Source organism: Schistocerca cancellata, chromosome 3 (assembly GCF_023864275.1).
Source record: "Schistocerca cancellata isolate TAMUIC-IGC-003103 chromosome 3, iqSchCanc2.1, whole genome shotgun sequence".
NCBI classification, from domain to species: Eukaryota; Metazoa; Arthropoda; class Insecta; order Orthoptera; family Acrididae; genus Schistocerca; species Schistocerca cancellata.
Window position 1 is genome coordinate 35,990,275 of NC_064628.1, and position 22,076 is coordinate 36,012,350.

Genomic DNA, 22,076 nt, shown 5'->3' on the forward strand with positions numbered 1-22,076 from the left:
CCAACATAAATTTGAACAAATTCTAATAATGATGTTTTCACAGTAACACCTCAAATTTTCTTGAGATCAACATTTCTGCAATGGCGGCCTACAGCAATGGCTTTAATTTACAAAGACTTTCTCACTAACAAATCAGTTTAATTCTACAACATCTCACATAAAAGAGTGAGCACTGCTATTACTATTGGTAATTCACAGAATAATACTGCGAGTCTGAGAGGGTTAGTGTACTCACAGGTGTTTCTCTTTGACTGTTAATGATAAGGAACTTAATTCTTCTTTAAACAGAAATGTTCTTACTTCTTGCTATGGAAGACAAAATTCACTTAAAATCACAAATAAAAGTCACTGACCTTGTTCAGCACACAGGAATCATCTAACTATGTATAATGATATACTATATCATCATTTTATCCATGTGGTGGTGATTGGTTACCCTTATTCCTTCCATTATTTATACTGCACCCAGACTTCTCCACTATCATATGATTTAAATGGTCAGTTCTATTTACAGTAATAAAATCTGTGTGCCTGAAGGGAAAAGAGCAAATTCGCTTGAATAACAATTAAATCTAGAAATATAATGTGGAAATATGTGCTCCCATATTCTCAGTTACAATTACAATGTCAGGGGAAAGAGCAAGCAACCATTGGTAGTGCATATAGTACAGTGCACCATTTGCAAGTTGTGAATAAAATTATAGAATCAAGCAAAGATTATGGGTTACCTCTTTGGGAATGATAGATCTTGAGAAAGCTTTTGACTCACTTAAAAAAAATCAGTACTAACATCCCTTGAGAAGGAAGGCATTAATTCAGTCTCCATTAGTATATTGGAGAATATGTACAGGGTGTCCCATTTATCTTGACCACCCTAAATAACTGTTTGTTGAGATGCAGATTACAAAATTTTTCAAGCAAATCTTCCTTAGCCTTCAGGGGGACATCAATCAGCATGATTTTATTTGTTGTAGCTTTGTTTTTCACAAAGATATGAACAGCGGTATGAAGTTTTTAAATGGCATCCTGTATTTTTATTTGGTAATTCATTTCCTCTCCTAGAGACCTATTCAAAAAGGTACCACACTGTACCATTCACTGAAACACAACATTATTAGTTACATAATACAACATTGACATTTACGCTCCCAGTGCTTAGTGCAGGTACTCGGGGTAATGGAACACATCCACAAGCTGACGCTGACAGAGAACAAATGTAAACATAAGTAGAATGCACACCCATCATTCTGTCAAACATTGTTGTGTGAGTAGAATGTACACCAATGAAGAGAAGGTAGAAATGCTACTCATATATGGGGAATGTAAGTTAGCAGAACAGTAATTACAATACTGTTTTCTTATGTATGGGTACATTTAGCACAGTAGTTTAGTCCATTTAAATACTGTTGTGTACAGTAAGCATACAGTAAAGGCTGTCCTTCCTACAAACTGCATCGACATAAATGTTTCCTTTATTGTTGTTGTTAAAGGTAGGCAAAATGCTACACAGGCAGCGGAACTGTACAGAGAGCAATATCCTGACAAGAACACACCTTCCCGATGGACATTTTCTTGTCTTGTTGCGATGCTTCAGGGAACAGGAAGTTTCAACCCACGACCACGCAATCGTCATAGCACTCACACAGACAAAGCTGCCGAAGTTACTGTTCTCGCTTCCATTGCTATGAATCCACATGTGATCACATGACAGCTTGAACACAAGTTTGGTGTTCCTAAAACCAGTGTACATGGTATTCTTACCCATCACTGCTTGCATCCTTACCATGTACACCTACATCAATAATTGCATTGTAATGATTTCCAGAATCGTACAGTTCTGTCAGTGGGCACAGCAGCAAATGCTCGGCAACCCTAACTTCTTCTCCAGTGTTCTATGTACCAATGAATGTTCCTTCTCAGACAAAGGACAAGTAAATACAAGGAACAGGCATTATTGGTCCAGCGACAACCCACGATGGCTTAGACAGGTGTAACATCAGCGTCAATGTAGAGTTAATGTCTGGTATGGGATGCTTGGTACTACAACTATTGACCCTTATTTCATCAATGGTAGTCTAAATGGCACCGCGTATGCCAACTTCCTCAGATGAATTCTTCCTCCTCTTCTGGATGAAGTGCTTCTAACAATCAGAATGCTTATGTGGTATCAACACAATGGATGTCCAGCACACAATGCCTTGCATGCACGTCATGTTCTGAACTGATAGTATCCTGCCAGATGGATTGGTCGAGGAGGAACAGTTACTTGGGCTGCTAGGTCTCCTGTTTTAAATCCTCTTGACTTTTCTCTTTGGGGATGCATTAAAGACGTTGACTATCGCTATACTCAAACAACTCCAGAGGACATGCAGGAACGTATCGTGCTTGCTTGTAATTCTCTTCAATGGAAACAGTAAATAATTCTTTCACTCAACGAGTGCACCAGTGTATCGGTGTCCAGGGTCACCACTTTGAGCACCTTTGAATGTTCTACTCCTGAGCAATGGTACAAGAGAGTTGATGTCAATTTTGTGTTATGTTATAACTTCGCTCTCATTTGTTTTCTGACAACTGCAGCAGGTAGACGAGTTTCAGCAGGTAGACGAGTTTGTGATCCCGGGCTCAAAGTCAGTGTTGTGTTACGTAATTAACAACGGTTTGTTTCAGTGAATGGTACACTGTGATACCTTTTTGAATAGGTCTTTAGGAGAGGAAATTATTTACCCAATAAAAAATACAGGGTGCCGCTTAAAGTCATACTGCTATTCAAATCTTTATAAAAAAACAAAGCTACAATGAAGGCAATGATGCTGACTGATGCCCCCTGATGGCTGAAGAACATTTGCTTGAAACATTTTATAATTTGCATCTGGACAAACAGTTATTTAGGGTGGTCAAGATAAATGGGACACCCTGTATATGGCAGTATATGCAAATACCACAGCTTGCAAAAGACATTGTCATGGCAGTGAAGACTTCAGAACTGAATAAGGAGTCAAACGGGGAGATTCCATATCACCAGAGTTGTGGGGATACCACAGCTTGCAAAAGACATTGTCATGGTAATGAAGACTTCAGATCTGAATAAGGAGTCGGACAAGGAGATTCCACATCACCAAAGTTGTTTACAGAGTCATAGTGGAAGTGTTCAGATCCATAAACTGTGAAAACAAAGAAGCAATGTTTCTAAATTAGACATATATGAACTGTGATAAATTTATTGATGAGATTGTACTGTCTGCCACTCATGTAGGTAAACTCCAATGGCAAATAGAAGATTGTAGCACAGAAATTGTGAAAATGGCAAGAAAATTAATTGTAATAATACTTAACCTATATGCAATGAAAAATCAGAAAGAAAATAGTACAAAATAACAATGTAGCCAGACCCAGCCTAAAATCCCTTACATAAGTTAACCTCGATGAGACCGGGGAATACTGAGCTGACACAAAAGTTCAACATACTAATGCAAAAACAACTGCTAATCTCCACCAAGAACACCAGAAGTGGTAGGTGACAACAGCACAGCAAAAACCAAAGCACTGTGACCCAGAGGTGGCCCAAACAATTTAAAAAATGTCAAGCTATAGAACCAATTTTAGAGTTTCTGTACTCACAGATGCTGGACATGATGACTGAATGACAGGAAAATAAATAAGAAAAGTGTAAAAATAGCCTGAAGTATCTTTGATCAACGATTTGAGTTTACAAAATTAAGCTTCCAATGAGTGTGAAACTAAAATTTTACCACTTCTGGAAAGATTTACCTCTTCCCACTTACTACAGTGATGGGAATTGCTAGGAGAGATAGGAAGATGAATAAATGTATTGGTATATAGAGTGCAGAAAATAATTGTGTCTAATAAATCTGAAATTGGGATTGGGAATGCATTTATCTAAGTGAATGGATGGTAAACAGACAAAGGAAGTTATTTGCTGGATACAAGAAGATAAATTAACACCTAAATGATGATATCATAGGTAGCCTGAAGAGCTTCTGATGCAATGCGAAAATCAGTACTGTTTATTATTGCATCATAAAAAAGCTGTGCAGCTTGACATTCAGAAACAATATTCTATTGTCCCATTACAAACAGATGAAACCATTTAATTTGTGATGCATCACTTTTCAAAATGATCTTATTAAATTACTGCAGCTATTGAAAACATTTCCATAAATTAATATGAAATTTTTATTTAGAGAATTTAATTTATGGGAAGTGTATTATAAGCTACTGTAATTTTATGTTATCATCACGAAATTCGTGGCAGGAATAGTACCACTTTTCTGTTAATACATATCACAATGCCTTCGTTAGCATACCATATGCTGTACAGTGAATATTTTTTCAGTTTAAATTCATTTACATGTATCGTAGAGTCTGTGCATACATGTGAGTATGGACCATGAAACTTCTGTTATTTCTTACTTCATTTGTTTCTAATTCTTTCAATATGTGCTATACATTTTTTGACATGTTACTTACAATTGATTCAAAATATGAGTGCTCAAGTTTTTGAATTGGACAGTACAGACATTGCAAATACTTAACCATATAGTTTATTTGCTGATTGGTTTGTGTATGTGTGGCCTAGGACAGATTTTATTCCAGACATATCCCAAGGAATTTGTTGTGATCTGTTTCTTGAAGCTGTTGGTGTTTGTGAACGATTTGGAATTTTTTATTAATTACTTAGGCTTAAACTGCATAATCTGGATTTTCTCAAAGTTTATTTTTCGATCATTTGTATGTAATCAGCTATCTAAGTTTGTGGAACTCCGGTATGTAACGGTGACAGGAAGTAAATCACGCCATAGATACGGAGTGTAACAACCATTTTATTGAGGAAAAAACAGTACATATGATAGTACACGTCCGCACACTAAAATGTCCAAGACTGCACTGCCAAGTCAGAGAGAGCCTGTTCCAAAGCTCTCACTGGTCAGCAATGCTGCTGTTCCCACAGAGCTCCCCACCCCGGTAGTGCAGAGCCTGCTGGAGAGCTGATGGCCAGGGGGGTGCTGCCACAAGTACAAGCTGTACACCGAAAGACAGTTCATAAAGACACAGGTGTGCAAATGGTGTTGTCTGCTTGTGTCTGTGTATGTGCGGATGGATATGTGTGTGTGTGTGTGAGTGTATACCTGTCCTTTTTTTCCCCCCTAAGGTTAGTCGTTCGGCTCCCGGGATTGGAATGACTCCTTACCCTCTCCCTTAAAACTCATATCCTTTTGTCTTTCCTTCTTCTTCCCTCTTTCCTGATGAAGCAACCGTTGGTTGCGAAAGCTTGAATTTTGTGTGTATGTTTGTGTTTGTTTGTGTGTCTATCAACATGCCAGCGCTTTCGTTTGGTAAGTCACATCATCTTTGTTTTTAGATATATTTTTCCCACCTGGAATGTTTCCCTATATATATATATCTATGTACATATGTACATATTTGCCTTTACAAATGTTGGCTTATGTCTGTGTATGTGCAGATGGATTTGTGTGTGTGTGCAAGTGTATACATGTCCTTTTTTCCCCCTAAGGTAAGTCTTTCCACTCCCGGGATTGGAATGACTCCTTACCCTCTCCCTTAAAACCCACATCCTTTTGTTTTTCCCTCTCCTTCCCTCTTTACTGATGAAGCAACCTTGGGTTGCGAAAGCTTGAAATTTGTGTGTGTGTTTGTGTGTTTTTTGTTGTCTCTATCAACATACCAACGCTTTCTCATTTGGTAAGTTACAGCATGTTTGTTAAAGGGCATAACTTGGGAAAATGGTAATGTGTGCAAATAAGTTAAATAAAATTTTCTGTTACTTTTGACAGGAACATTACAAACTTACCCCTCTGGGCTGCCACATTAAATAAACTACTAAACCAAAAGAGTTAGCAGTTTACAACAGGAGCAGTGTTTTTGTTTTTTTTTTTTTTTGGGGGGGGGGGGGGGATAGAGAAGCAACTTGGCCAAGTTCAGTGTTAAAACAAGGGGTACTAAACTGGCACAGGTTAACTGGCCGCTTAGGCCCTTAGAAGGAGAAAAACAACAGTTATGTAAAAGAGCTACTAGATTACAATTACAAAAGTTAGCAAGTGCCGAACTCCACTGACCCCTTAGGCCTTTAGAATGAGGAAGACCGCAATTACACGAAACAGTTAACAGATTACAATTACATAACTTGGCAAGCAGCGACCTCCTCGGCAAAGATGATGCAGGTTGGCATGGCATGTAGATGCAAAGCTACAAAGCACTGTAGTCTAAGAGTTCCATAAGGTTTTACATCCGACTTACTGTGATGCTGGAACAGACTAAAGCCGCATCTAAGTCCAGACCACTGCAACATGCTCAACACTGCCACAGTTGTGGCGCTGGGCGCTGTGGGTATTACAAAGATGGCACAGTAGAAAAGTAATTCCAGAAGTATTTCCAAGCATGGACTAAGAACTCTAAATAACCAGAAATTTGCAGCTCAACTAGATCCTCTCCAATGGGATGGTGATGGGACATGAAGGGTAGCAAGACTCTTACCCAGTGGAACAGTCATGCACACGTGAAAAGTTTGATCTACCCTTTCACAGAAGAAGTGGATTTCTCAAAACCAAAATTCACAGTAGGCAAACTAGCAACAAAGGAGCTTAATTCTGTGGCCACAGATCAGCTACCAAGCACAGCTATATAGATTACCAGATGGCAAATTGATCAATTTCAGAAGACTTTAGTAAACTGTACACTAAAAGAGCCATTGTACCCATACAAACTTCCCAGTGCCCAAGTCAGTATGCCTTGCCACAAATTTGAACCACATGACCCCCCTATTGACATCAAGAGAGGAGGCATTAGTGCCCAATCACTACCGGTCCCACCTCATTACTTCCCACAGCAACACCTCCTTTCCCTGATTGGAACACCACCACACTCCCTGGATAAACAACACTCTCAATACTGCATCTGAAAACTTGCGCAGATGAGGTGGGGAATTTGTAAAAGGAAAGGGAGCCAACAAGGCTCGGAGGCATACTTCAGTGTTGTTTTGAAAATAGCACACAGCTTCATAGACTGCTAAGTGTTCTCTGTTGAAAGCAGACCATTTGCATTGTGATGGCATAAGCTTGTGGGAGTAGAAGTGCAGGGGCTGTTGGGAGCAGTTGACTTCCTGTTGCAATACAGCGTCAATGGTCGGATCGCTAGCACATGCTGTAATTGAGAGTTGTGCATCAGGGAGAGGATGTGCCAAGGTGATGGCATGATGGTATTGGGTGTTTGCTTTCTGACTTCCTTGGCAGGATTCCATTCCAACCCACTGTGTTTCAATTTCTTAATGCTGTGTTGGCCTTTCTGTACATTTTGTCATAATTTCCTTAAACATAATTAACTAAACCCTTTTTTCCAGATTTATTTCAAGGATTATCTCTGGATAACTATCATATCAACTGCTGTGGTGTTCCCCTGTAAATATATGTGCGCTCAGATTGAAATACCTTGTTATCTTGAAACTCTGAAATGCTGCATCTGTAAGTATATATTCTTTGAGCCATGTTGATGCAGCTCAGTTGACTTCATTACCACTGCAGTTGTCTTTGTGTTGTAATCTGAGAATCTTCAACCAATTTCAGTTTGCCATCAATAAATACAAAGATCTTTTCACTCAGTAACTCCATATAACATGTCTCAAATGTACAGTAACTTTTGTCATTATGAAAGTTAAATACCAGAGAACACTGCTTCTGTATCTGACATCTGAGACTAACATTAGACAAATGGTGAGTGACATTAGACAAATGGCGACTGACATTAGACAAATGGCGAATGACATTTTTGACAGTGGAAATGGAAAACATTCTTAGTGCAGTTTTTCCAAAAAACAAATATTCAGCACTATTGAGTTATCAACTCTCTGTTGCATGTCCCTAGACTTGATCCAGGCTCCAAATCTTAGAGAAAGCCTTTCAAACATGCTTTAGTAGATGGCAAATGGTCTTTGCGCCGACTATGCATTCTGCTGGAGTTCCAAAATTTAAAAGGTATGAGAAGTGTATTCTGTTATCCACAGGTGTACTAGTTAAAAACATAAAGCTGTATATTTAAGCTTGTGTTATCAGAAATAAAACATGATGCCTCAGTATTAATGGCACTTGGAATAAAAACTTCCATCAAGTTATTTTTTGGATACTTTCATTTTTGGGACCATGGCTGTGTACAAAATACAAATTGATTCTTGCAAAGGAGAAAACAGCAAATAGCACTGTTCACAATGTTATTTGTTTACACAAATAGTGCCATTACCTGTTTTGAACTGACAGGCTCAGCTTCAGAAGTCTGTTCATGTTTATTTTACATTTATCATTTATATTAGTTGTTGAAAAAAAATCCAACAATTGATGTAAACAGCAAAAAATGTATTAACAACAACAGCTATCTGAAGGTGAACAGTCTGTTTGAAATCAGCAATGATTTTATTTGTGTGAATGAACAGCGTTATTGACAATGGGTGATTGCTGTTATCTTCTATGCAAGAAGCAACTTGTAAAAACTTCCTTGTTATGTTTATGATATCTTTTGGGTCTAAGCTGGATGTTACCACATCATCTAACTTAATCATAACTAAACAGTGGAAAGTCCAGGATGGGATAACAATGAAAAGGAAAAGATAGACTTATAAATTATAGAGTGCAGCAATAAGTCGTACTTTTCTTAGATTTTATTACACAGATCCAGATTTCGGCTAGTAGCTTCTTAGATTTTATTACACAGATCCAGATTTCGGCTAGTAGCTAGCCATTTTCAGTGCACTATTTTCTATTCTCAGTGCATGTAAGTCCATGTTGTTCGGGCGTCAGTACGACTGATTGCTGCACTCTATAAGTTATAAATCTATCTTTTCCTTTACAAGTCCTATAACAGTTGCTGAGTGCACCCACTTCCCAAATGGAAGGTAACTTGAAAAAGATAGATTGTTACCTTTCACACAGAGGAGGTGTTGAGTCGTAGACAGGAACAATAAAAAGAATATAAGAAATCTATGAGCTTTTGGACAAATTCCTTTCTTAGAAGTGGAACTCTCACACATTCACACAACTCATACACAAATGACTACTCTCTCTGGCCACTAGTATTTAAATAATTTCCGCCTTTCCTTTCTTCCCCTCCTCAAAGTGGTGTCAGTAGCATCTGCACCTTGTAGTGTCGGACTAATGTTCGACATTTTTCAAATTATGGTTTTAACCTTTTTTTATGCTACGCATCTATAACTAGATCGACATACGTACTCCGCAAGCCACTGTATGGTGCATGGTGGTGGGTACCCCATACCACTACTTGTCATTTCCTTTCCTGTTCCACTCGCAAATAGAGGAAGGGGAAAATGACTGCCTATATGCTTTTGTATGAGCCCTAATTTCTCATATCTTATCTTCATGCTCCTTATGTGTAGTGTATGTTGTTGGCTGTAGAATTGTTCAGCAGCACTTTCAAATGTCGGTTCTCCAGTTGTTCGAACTTGTTGTTGTTGTTGTTGTGGTCTTAAGTCAAGAGAGTGGTTTGGTGCTGCTCTCTGTGCTACTCTATCCTGTGCAAGGCTCCTCATCTCCAAAAAACTACTGCAACCTACATCCTTCCGAATCTGCTTAGTATATTCATCTCTTTGTCTCCCTTTATGATTTTGACCCTCCATGCTTCCCTCCAATACTAAATTTGTGATCCCTTGATGCCTCAAAACGTGCCCTGCCAACTGATCCCTTCTTCTAGTCAAGTTGTGACACAAATTCCTCTTCTCCCCAATTCTATTCAGTACCTCCTCATTTGTTACGTGATCTACCCATCTAATCTTCAGCATTCTTCTGTACCACCATATTTTGAAAGCTTCTATTCTCTTCTTATCTACACTGTTTATCATCCATGTTTCACTTCCATATGTGGCTACACTCCATACAGATACTTTCAGAAAAGATTTCCTGGCGCTTAAATCTCTACTCAGTCTTAACAAATTTCTATTCTTCAGAAATGCTTTCCTTGCCGTAGCCAGTCTACATTTTATATCCTCTCTACTTTGACCATCATCCATTATTTTGCTCCCCAAATAGCAGAACTCATCTACTACTTTTAAGTGTCTCATTTCCTAATCTAATTCCCTCAGCATCACCTGATTTAATTCAGCTGCATTCCATTATCATCGTTTTACTTTTGTTGGTGTTCATCTTATACCCTCCTTTGAAGATACTGTCCATTCCACTCAGCTGCTTTTCCAAGTCCTTCGCTGTATCTGACAGAATTACAGTTTCATTGGCAAACCTCAAAGTTTTTTTCTTTTCTCCATGGATTTTAATTCCAGCTCCAAATTTTTCTTTTGTTTCCTTTACTGCTTTCTCAGTACACAGATTGAATAATATCATCAATAGACTACACCCCTGTCTCACTCCCTTCTCAAGCACTGCTTCCCTTTCATGCCCTTCAACTTTTATAACTGCCGTCTGGTTTCTGTACAAATTTTAAATAGCCTTTCACTCCCTGTATTTTACATCTGCCACCTTCAGAATTTGAAAGAGAACACTCCAGTCAGCATTGTCAAAAGCTTCTTTTAAGTCTACAAATGCTAGAAATGTAGGTTGTCTTTCCCTAACCTATCTTCTGAGATAAATTGCAGGGTCAGTATTATTGCCTCACGTGTTCCAACATTTCTACGGAATCCAAACTGATGTTCGAACTCACCAGTAACAAATTTAGCAGCCCGCCTGTGAATTCCTTCGATGTCTTCCTTCAATAAGACCTGGTACAGATCCAAAACACTCAATCAGTACTCAAGAATAGGTCACACCAGTGGTCACACCAATGCCCTTTATGCAGGTTAATGACTCTTACCTAAAATTGTCCCAATGAACCGAAGTTGACCTCTCGTCTTCCCTACCACAGTTCTCACGTGCTCATTCCACCTCATATCGCTTTGCAACATTACGCCCAGATATTTAAAAAACTTTACTATGTCAACCAAAACACTAGTAAATATGTAACCAAACGTTACAAGTTTGGTCTTCCTACTCATCAGCATTAAAATTACATTTTTCTACATTTAGGGCTAGCTGCCATTCATCACACCAACTGGAAATTTTATCTGAGTTGTCTTGTACCTTCTACAGTCACTCAACTGTAACACCTTACCGTACACCACAGCATCATCAGCAAACAACCACAGACTGCTGCCCACCCTTTCATCCAAATCATTGTATGTATATAGAGAGCAACAGCAGTCCTATCACACTTCCCTGGGGCACTCCTGATGATACCCTTGTCTCTGTTGGACACTCACTGTTGAGGACAACAGACTGGGTTCTATTATTTAAGAAGTCTTCGAGCCACTCACATGTCTTTTAACTTATTCCATATGCTTGCACCTTCATTAACAGCCTGCAATAGGGTACTGTGCCAAATGCTTTGTGGAAACTAGAAATATGGAATCTGCCTGTTGCCCTTCATCCATAGTTCTCAGTATATCGTGTGAGAAATGGGCAAGCTGAGTTTCACACGAGCGATGCTTTCTAAAACAATGCTGATTCATGCATATAAGCTTCTTAGTCTCAATAAAGATTATTATATTTGAACTGAGAGTATGTTCAAGGATTCTACAGCATGCTGAACTTAAAGATACTTGTCTGATATTTTACGGGTCTGTTTTTTTTACCTGTGTTATATATTGGATTCACCTGCGCATTTTTCAAGTTGCATGGGACTTCTTGCTGGGTGAGAGATTCACGATAAATGCAAGCTAGGTAAGGGGCCAATGCCATAGACTACTTTTTGTAAAATCAAACTGGGATTGCATCTGGACCTGGTAATTTATTTGCTTTCAAATCCTTCAGTTGTTTCTCTATGCCAGGTATGCTTATTACTATGTTGTCCATAGGGGAGTCTGTCCAATGGTCAGATGATGGTGTGTTTGTGCGATTCTCCTGTGTGAATGATTTCTTGAACATGGATTTTAAAACTTCAGCTTTTGTTTTGCTGTCATCAACTCTCACACTACACTTGTGAACAAGACACTAAATGGAGCCTTAGACCCACTTAGTGATTTCACATATGACCAAAATTTTCTGTGTCAGACCTTTTGCTTGCTAATGTGTGATAATAGTAGTTGTTGTATGGTTTGCGCATAGATCTTTTCCCATCTCTACTAACATTCGCTTGTCGTCATTTGTGCATTCCCTTTTGAGCTGAGAGTGCAACAGTCTGTACTTCCTCAGTGTCCACTGAACTTTGTTATTAAACCATGGTGGCTTTTTCCATCCTTTATCCACTTACTAGGTGCATAACTCTCCAGACCACAATTTAAATCTGCTTAAACTTTGCCCATAATTCCTCTACATCCATCTTACTGGAACTAAGTGATGCCACTTCTTGTCTAAATGAGATGTTTATAACTGCTTGTATGCTAATAACTGCTTATCTGTCCTAGCCTTTTTGACTGATTTATTAACTTTTTTAGTCATAGCTGCTATAATGACATCATGATCACTAATCCCTATTCCCATACTGACATTGTCGATAAGGTCCGGCCTATTTGTAGCTACAAGTTCTAAGACATTTCAATTGCATGTGGGCTGCCAAGTCACCTGCTCAAGACAATATTCAGAAAACCTGTTCCAAACTATTTTGCATGACTGTCTGCCTGTACACCCCCCCCTCCCCTCCCCCACTCCCCCCACCCCATCCCCTCCTCTGCACCTCCCGCAGTGAATTCATATGAATTCATGGACATCCCAGTCGATATTTGGCAGATTAAAGTTGCGTCCAACCAGTATTGTGTGATCTGGGTATTTACGCGCTATTGACTGTAGACTTTCTTTGAATGATGCTACAACTGTCACAACAGAATTGGGTGACTGATAAAAATGTCCAACAATTGACTTGGTTTCATCTACAGCCGTTATACATGACCAGATGATTTCGCTGTTACAATCAGCTTCAACCTCAATAGAGACAATATGTCTGTCAACTGCAATGAACACTCCCCTTCCTGTGGCATCTAATCTGTCTTTACGATATATGTTCCATGACTCACTAAATATGTCAGAGCATTCCACTTTGGGTTTCAGCCAGCTCTCTGTCCCAAGAATAATTTAAGTGTGAGAATTTTCCTGGAGGGCAGTAAGTTCGGGAACATTATTACGAATACTTCGACAGTTTACTAAAAAAATTGTGACAGTGAAAGTGTCTTTATTCTGAGTGCTGCTTGACTTCTCTTGCTGCGTATCGACTGGTGAATGTTCCTCAGAGCACCTTAAGGTAGTGCGCTATGTTGGTAAAGGACTTTTTCTCTGCGCGTGTAGCAACATCACCCTATTTTTATTCTAAAGTAATTTAGTTTTTTTTGGCCCTGGAGAATAAATGCTAGCCACTTTCACATCAGTATTCAACAAGTTTATATCATATGATTATCACATCTCATCCTGTCTGTACAAACACTAATGTAACATACATAAGTAATGTCATTTTGAGGTTGTGATAACTTCGTTAACTTGATGGCTGACTGTGCAGAAAATGGTTTCAGCGGCACATCTCACCTCAAGCTGTGATTTTTTTTTATAAATTTAACACTTGACTTCCATATTTTATATCAAAGAATCTTTAATAGTGCCTGTGAGCAAAAGACAAACCATGGAATCATTTTTAGCTTATCTCTTGTAACCAGATCTGTTTATTCTCACCGCATACACTTTCGATTTTATGGTTTTATTGTGTCATAGAAGCACAATGACAGAAAATAAATAGAATAGTAACAGAGGAAGCTTTGTTTTACAGAAAGTGAAATGCAAAAAATATATAGTGATTAACTCAGGCAATATAGGTGCCACTCTATGTAATTCACACAAATTTTGAGTATGTTTTATGTAATAAATCTCTTAATTAAATCAATATTCCATGTGGGAAAAGTATATCTAAAAACAAAGATGACGTAACTTACCAAATGAAAGCGTTGGTATGTTGATAGACACACAAATAAACACAAACACACACACACAAAATTCAAGCTTTCGCAACCCACGGTTGCTTCATCAGGAAAGAGGGAAAGAGGGAAGGATGTGGATTTTAAGGGAGAGGGTAAGGTGTCATTCCAATCCCGGTAGCGGAAAGACTTACCTTAGGGGGGAAAAAGGACAGGTATACACTCGCGCACACACACACACACACACACACACACACAAATATCCATCCGCACATATACAGACACAAGCAGACATTTGTAAAGGCAAAGAGTTTGGGCAGAGATGTCAGTTGAGGTGGAAGTACAGAGGCAAAGATGTTGTTGAATGACAGGTGAGATATGAGCAGCGACAACTTGAAATTAGCGGAGGTTGAGGCCCACCTGTCATTCAACAACATCTTTGCCTCTGTACTTCCGCCTTGACTGACATCTCTGCCCAAACTCTTTGCCTTTACAAATGTCTGCTTGTGTCTGTCTACCATATCTTCCTTCGCCGTCGGCGTTGTCGTTGTTACCGTGAGACACCGTTATACCAAGAGGAAAAGCGCGTCAATCTTAGAGCATGAGATATGATGACCTTAAGCCATTGACAACACACAACGGTCACGGCAGCACCTGATTCCAGAATAGCTGCAGTAGTTAAGATCTACGAACTAGCCCCTGTTGACCAAGTCCCCAAAACTTAACTCGTAACGAGGTCCCTTCAAAGCAAATTGTCATAACGATCGTCTATAAAGGCTTCGTACAACGAGAAGAAATGTTATGGTTGATGGAATAATAACAGATACGACCAAACTGTCTTGTCTCTTCTGCTTTATTTAACATAACTTCGTTCACAGTTTCATTTCGCATTCACCACTCATTCACCGAAACCCTTTGATGAACAGTTTTGGTTGCTTAACACCAACAGTCAATGATAATGATACAGCTTTTCTCCTTTTTATAAATTGAAGCCCGCTCTCCGTGATATAATAAAAAAAAAAACCGATCTCAATACTGCGTCCCTCGTGAGATGCGAATAGACTTATCCCGGAATTTACCGCCCTGTAGGTGTACTCAATTTAATGACCACACTTCGCTGTCCGCTATTTCGCGTAACTGAATGTCCATTTGTTAGTCTGATTATAAACTGTAGCTATTTAAAATTCGCCCCTATATTTTTCACAACGCACAATTAGCACTTCCTTACTTGTTTTTTTTTCTAAGAGTAAACGGAAAAAAAGACGCCGTATCATGGGCTTAGTCGACATAAAGCAAAACACCTTAATATGCCCAATTTCACCTCTTCTTATAGGATCGGCTACCTTACTCATTAATTTACTACATATTGTTTCCAATAACACTAAACAGGTATCGCCGTTATATTTTAATTGTATTCAAAAGCATGTTACTACTATTATGACCAACCAAATCGTCACAAATCGCGCGGCGTGCGTTTTTAATGATAACTTTACGCTATTCAATTAAATCGCGCGGCGTGTGTTTTTAATGATAACTTCACACTATTCAATTTCCGTTACAGCTATCTTGACTCGTAATGTTACACGGCCCTTCGGTGAATACACTCACTCTCAGATTCACTCAACAAGTCAGTACATACATTCCACAATATTTAAGTTGAGTTAATGGGCCTAGACAAAATGCCCTTAACTAAATTCCACATTTGTTTATAGGTTGTCTTAGAAACACTTCACACTAATCACTTCATATTCACACCACATTTTTTTTCTTGGATGAAGCCCTCAGTTCTTCAACCGACTGTGCAAGGCAGGGATCACAGCCAGGTTCGACGATTGGCATCCTAGGCCAAAACCCTTATTAGGCCACTTGTTTAACCAGAGAGGATTTGGTCCTTTTCTGTTTCTCTTAATTCCACTTTTAAATCATCCATCCTCGCTGTTCGGTGAGAGGATAAATCTTATTTCAGCGTCGACATTGTTGCTGATACCAAGAAGGTATCTCATGGAAATCGTCGGTACATTCTTTAATTTTCTTTGTAAGTTAGTATAAGTACGTATTTATCCACTGGTGCTTTTATTTAGTCCACTGAGTGTAGTCTTGGTATCATCCAGTGTTTCTTGAATCTATATTTTGCTCATTATTGATAATACTTCTTCAGGTCTATGTGAGGGAACAAGCCTTTAATTACATCAGTATCACAATCTGCCAGGAGGTAGCTCCCTTCATGAGGTATTTTCATTATTTTGTATGGACCTGTTTATAAATATTGCCATTTCTTATTCGGTCTTTTCCTGGTTGATGCTTTTGGGTGATTTCTCAATAAAATTTCTTCCCCTACATCATATGTGACTACTTTCTTCACATTTTTATCAAAACGGGTTTTTCTCAATTGTGCTTGATGCTTCAGGTTTTCATAGACCTTCTTCACCATATCTTCTTTCTTGGTAATCTTTTGTTCTATCGCAGGTAATTTCTTCATCCATTCTGGCACAATACTTTCACCAAATACTATTTGGTTAGGTGAATAACCAGTCGATAAGTGTGGTAAGTCATTATACACTTTCTCAAATTCATAAATCCAATCGATCCATTTATAATGTTGTTTGGGTATGTACGTCCGTAAAAATCGGTTCAACTCTCGGAAGATTCTCTCAACCGGATTTCCACAAGGGTAAAATCTTGAGATGTAAATGTGCTGGATTCCTTGTTCTTTCATAGTGTCTCTCCATACTTTGCTTGTATAACAAGCAGCGTTGTCTGTCAAGGCCATTATAGGTTTGCCAAGCTCAGTTATATAGTTGTTGATAAATTTGCGTAACATGGGTCGAACGTGGAGATTTTTCAAAGGATATAATTTCACATATTTTGAAAAGAGATCATAGAAAGCCAATACATATTTGAACCGTCCACGTGTCATGGGACATGGCCCACAGACATCACATGACACCAACATTAAAGGTTGTTGTGGGATGATAGGATGTAATTCTATCTTCCGACAATAGTTTATGGGTTTCGCCTTCTGACATATTTTGCACTTCTTAAGAATATTTGTAGCTATACGTCCCAAATTTGGATGATAGCAGTATTGTGCTATTTTGGCTGTACATTTAGCGGCACCAAAATGACCCCAATTCAAGTGAGTGTACCATACTAGTGATTCTAAATATTTATTTGGAACACAAACTTTCCAAACGTCTTCTTCATCCTTCTTTCGATACAATATTCCGGATTTTAATTGATACTGTTCTTGAGAGTGACTTAGCGTTTTGCTTTCAACAGCATGCCTCATGGCTTTCCACAACTTATCATCTTCTTGCAGTTGTGGAAGACTTCGACATAGCTGTGAAATCTGCCTCTCACAACATTGCCTTGATAAATTCATGACTTTAAAGTCAATAGTCCGTTCTTCACACTCGTCATCATTCTTTCTTTTCGGTAGTCTTGAAAGAGCATCGGCTATGATGTTGTCTTTCCCTCTGATGAATTTGAGCGTAATATCATATTCTTGCAGTAGCAAGGCCCACCGGGTTAAACGTGAATGGAACATCCTTCCTGTTAAAATAAAAGATAAAGCTTTGTGGACACAGAATACAATGATCTTCTTTCCATATACAAAATAGTGAAACTTTCTAAGGGACCAGACCACGGCCAGTACTTCCAGTTCAGTAGTACAATATGCACGTTCACAGTTAGAGAGTGTTCTGCTGGAAAACCCAATTATTTTGATGGTACTGATATCTTCTGGATTGTCCATCTGGAAAAGAGTGGCACCCAATCCTGTTTCAGAAGCATCCGCAGCAATATAAAAATCTTGATCAAGTCTCGGATGATGTAACAGTGGAGCATTAGTCAAAGCATTGCGGATGTTATCAAAAGCTTGCGTGCATTCGGAGTTCCACTCCCACATGACATTTTTTCTTAACAGCCGTAACAAACAGTCTTGGCTTCCTAACTGATTGGGTAAAAATCGTCGAAAAAATGAAACTAAGCCGATAAATGACTTTAATTCCGTCCTATTTTTTGGATAAGCACATCTGTTAATGGCATCCATCTTTTTAGGATTTGGTTTTATCCCTTCAGGAGTGATTATATGTCCAAGAAATTTCAATTGGTTATGAGCAGACTTGGATTTGCCAAATTTACAGTAACTCCGTATTCCAAAAATTTCACAAAAACTCTTCTTAATAAGTCGAAATATTCTTCCCAAGTTTCAGAAGCAATTAGCAAATCATCCACATATAAAGTAACTTCATTCAAAAGGTCTCTGCCCAGTATGGTATCTAATGCCGATATGAAAACACCACCACTTATTTTCAACCCAAATGGCATGACGGTAAACTGGTAACTTCGGCCCAGAAAAATGAATGCAGTATATTTTCTAGATTCTTTCGATATTCGAAGTTAAGAAGTGGGCACCATAAAACTTTTGTACTAACTCTTCTAGGTTCTCCGGTCGCGTTTGTACAGGTATAATGATCTTATTGATCTCTCTGGCATCCAACACCAATCTGATGTCACCATTGGGTTTAATTACCGCCACAAGAGGGTTACAATAGTCGGAATCTGAGGGCTCAATAATACCCCATTCTAACATTTTATTGATTTCCTTTCTGACTACTTCTTTCTTTGTCCATGGGATAGAATAGGAAGTATGACAAAAGGGTTTATGTGCATACGTCTTTACATGGAATTCAAAGTCTTTTATTATACGTGGACGTTTACTAAAAATCGACTGATATGCTTCCAACAAGTAGTACAGTTCGTCCCTTTGGGTAACAGATAAATATTCTGATTCTAACACCTTTTCCTGCATTGACATTTTATGAATCATTTCTTCAGAACATTCAATAAGGCATATATCATACACATTTTCATCATCAATACTGACATATTTTACCATTAGATTCATACACAACTGATTTGGAATTACTCGGCCCTTTCTCGGGGTGGCTGTCAAAACATTACCATTGGAATTAAATATACATTCACCTTTCTCTAAATTAATGATTGCACCGGTCTCACATAAAAAATCCAAACCCCAGATACATGGTACTGTCATTTTAGGAACAACCAGGAATGTACTTTCTATTTGAGCCCCCCGTATTGTAACGTCGACACGTATCTGTTTCACAACTTTTTGCATTTTTGCGCTGAACGCGCCAGACACGGTACATCCTGTGATAGGAAAAGTGGGTATTTTTACCCCTCAGCTTATCCGTTTTAAACAGTCCAGCGTCATGACACTAATAGTTGCTCCAGTATCAATTAATATTTCAACATCAACATTATTTATACTTGTTGGAATTATTGCCTGTAAAATTTGTCCACATTTATTAGAAACTTCAGGTTTTTCTTCAGTTAATTCATTCCTTATATCCTGATCATTATTGTACCTTAATACTCTCAGTTCAAATTGATGCCTGCCTTCCTTCTCCTTTCCAGTCATCCTAGGAAGGCATTTAGTGACTGGTATTAGTTTAATGTATCTTGTTGAGTCATCGGTGGGGGTTCATGAACTTCCACAATCCGTACAGTATGATCCGAGTTATGGTATTCACCCCGTCGCACATTGGAGGCTCCTTCGCCCATTGGTATAACTCCTTGTGCTGGATGAGGACTCGAGGCATTTGTTCCATCCTGCCGATGAACATTATACTTCGAATTATCTTCCCAAGGTCGAATACAATTGGGATCATCACTTGGGTACCTGTTACTCTTATTAATATCACTACTATGCATATTCGCGTCACCATATCGATGTTTGCCTCTAGCACCGTAAGTATCTCTTCTATATTTATTATAATCATTGTTTTTATTGCAACCATAGGATGAAGATTGTCCACGCTCCTGTGATGCGGGTTTGACCTGGTTTTCGGTATTATTATTATCATACGTTAAATTATTATTATAATTATTCGTATTACTATGAGTGTGAGTCGACATTTGATTACCACTCATTTGTCTTGCGTCTTCCATAATCATATCTATAGAGTCAATCACCGACAAGAACTGTTCTACATCGTGGTCAGGAACATTTATTAACTTTTCACGTATATTTATGGGCAACCTTCCCTTCAAAATTCTGATCACTTCCTTGTGAGAAATTGGATCACTCCAGTAACGTGTCTTATTTATGTACTTTTCAAAATATTGCCTTAAAGTACTCCTTTTACTGTTAAAATACTCAGGTTGGTAAACCTCTTTTCTTAATTTCTCTTGTTTACTCGACGACCAGTATTTAGCCAAAAAAAGTTGTTCAAACTCAGCGCAAGTAGGGCAACTTTCACTTACTTCAGCGGCCCATAATGCGGCTTCTCCGGTAATTTTGGATACTATAAATTGAAGTCGGTCATATTCTGACCAGCTACGTGGAAATATTCTTTTGAAATTATTGATAAAGATTTTCGGATGCAGGTTGTTCTTTTCGGTGGAGAATGTTGGGAATTGTCTACTTTTAAAAATGCTGTTCTCCACCTTTAACGAAGACAAATATCCTTGCTGACCAAAAGAATCATCATCTTTACCAACCGAATCATCAACTTCCCAATGCAAATTTTCACCACAATTGTACTTCGTATTATCACATGTTCGGTTGTTTTTCGACCTATTCTCCGAATGTTCGTCCTCTGTCAACAATTTTTGTGATGACTTTCGTTCTAACTCCGCCAATTTATGATTGGTTTCCTTTTGCCATTTAGGTAACTCATCAACTATTTTCTCTTTTATTTTCTGAATTTCGCTAGTGAAGAGCTTAATTAATTCATCATTTCTACTTCGGTGCTCATTGATATTTTCATTTGGCTGGGCTCCTATAGTAGTCTTAACCTTGTCTACAATTTCATTTCCTTTTATTTCTATCCATTCAGATAGATCTTCGTCAAGTCTTTTAGTTTGATCTACTAAATACTTGTCAATCCCCTTACGAGCATCGGACTCAAACTCGACTATTTGTTTCGAAAGCTCTTCTATCTGTGCGCTAGCATTGAAACATCTAGTTCTCCAAATTTTGCATTTAATTGAGTCTCCCAGTCCGCCTTTAATTCTTTCTTAGTATTTTCCAGTTTATAATCAAAGGTGTTCAGTTTGCTTTCCAAAGAATCCATTTTAACTTCTAATGAACCAAATTTGGCCTCAAATTTTTCGTTTAACTTTTTATTGTCCTCTTTTAATTGCTTATTATCTTTTTCTAGTGAACCAAGTCTTCCATTCATTACACCTATTTGAGTATTTATTGACACCAGCATATCAAACATTTTTTGATTAATATTTCCATTTTGAGGATCAACTTGCTGATCTACTTCCGAAACCTCAAGATCTTTATGTTCTCCCATGCTGCTTACCTTACTTATCATTGTATTTGAATCTCCTAACGGCTCTAAATCAATAACTGTATTATTATCTGTACATGTCTCCTGTCCCAGATTGAGCTCATGGGATGCATCATCCATATCCTCTCTCTCTCTACTCATTACTCTACTCAACTGCACATTATCATGTATTCTTTTCGTTCATTTTGACATGATTATTCACTACCAAGACATACACTTATTTTCACTATATATTTATCTACCGAAATCACAAGTCTCAACTTCTTTTTTTTAATATAATTATACAGTTATTTTAATCATACCTGGTAGTATCGCTCACTTTTAGCGATTATTGAAGAATACCTCTTTCATTGGACAGACCCACTGGCTGCTACTATATTTTCCAACTCTAGGGTTCGTGAATCCGGATGACACTCGACTCGATGCAGCAATCCTCCTTGATCGAGCCCCACGTTGGGCGCCACTTCTACCATATCTTCCTTCACCATTGGCGTTGTCGTTGTTACCGTGAGACACCGTTATACCAAGAGGAAAGGCGCGTCGATCTTAGAGCATGAGATATGATGACCTTAAGCCATTGACAACACACAACGGTCACGGCAGCACCTGATTCCAGAATAGCTGCAGTAGTTAAGATCTACGAACTATCCCCTGTTGACCAGGTCCCCAAAACTTAACTCGTAACGAGATCCCTTCAAAGCAAATTGTCATAACGATCGTCTATAAAGGCTTCGTTCAACGAGAAGAATTGTTACGGTTGATGGAATAATAACAGATACGACCAAACTGTCTTGTCTCTTCTGCTTTATTTAACATAACTTCGTTCACAG

At 38.4% G+C, this 22,076-nt stretch overlaps 1 protein-coding gene across 1 annotated transcript in view; it reads left to right on the top strand.

The window, feature by feature from the left end:
- LOC126175611 (uncharacterized) overlaps nt 1–22,076 on the top strand; it is a 94,056-nt gene that overhangs the window by 64,640 nt on the left and 7,340 nt on the right. The gene's annotated exons all lie outside the window — the stretch shown is intronic.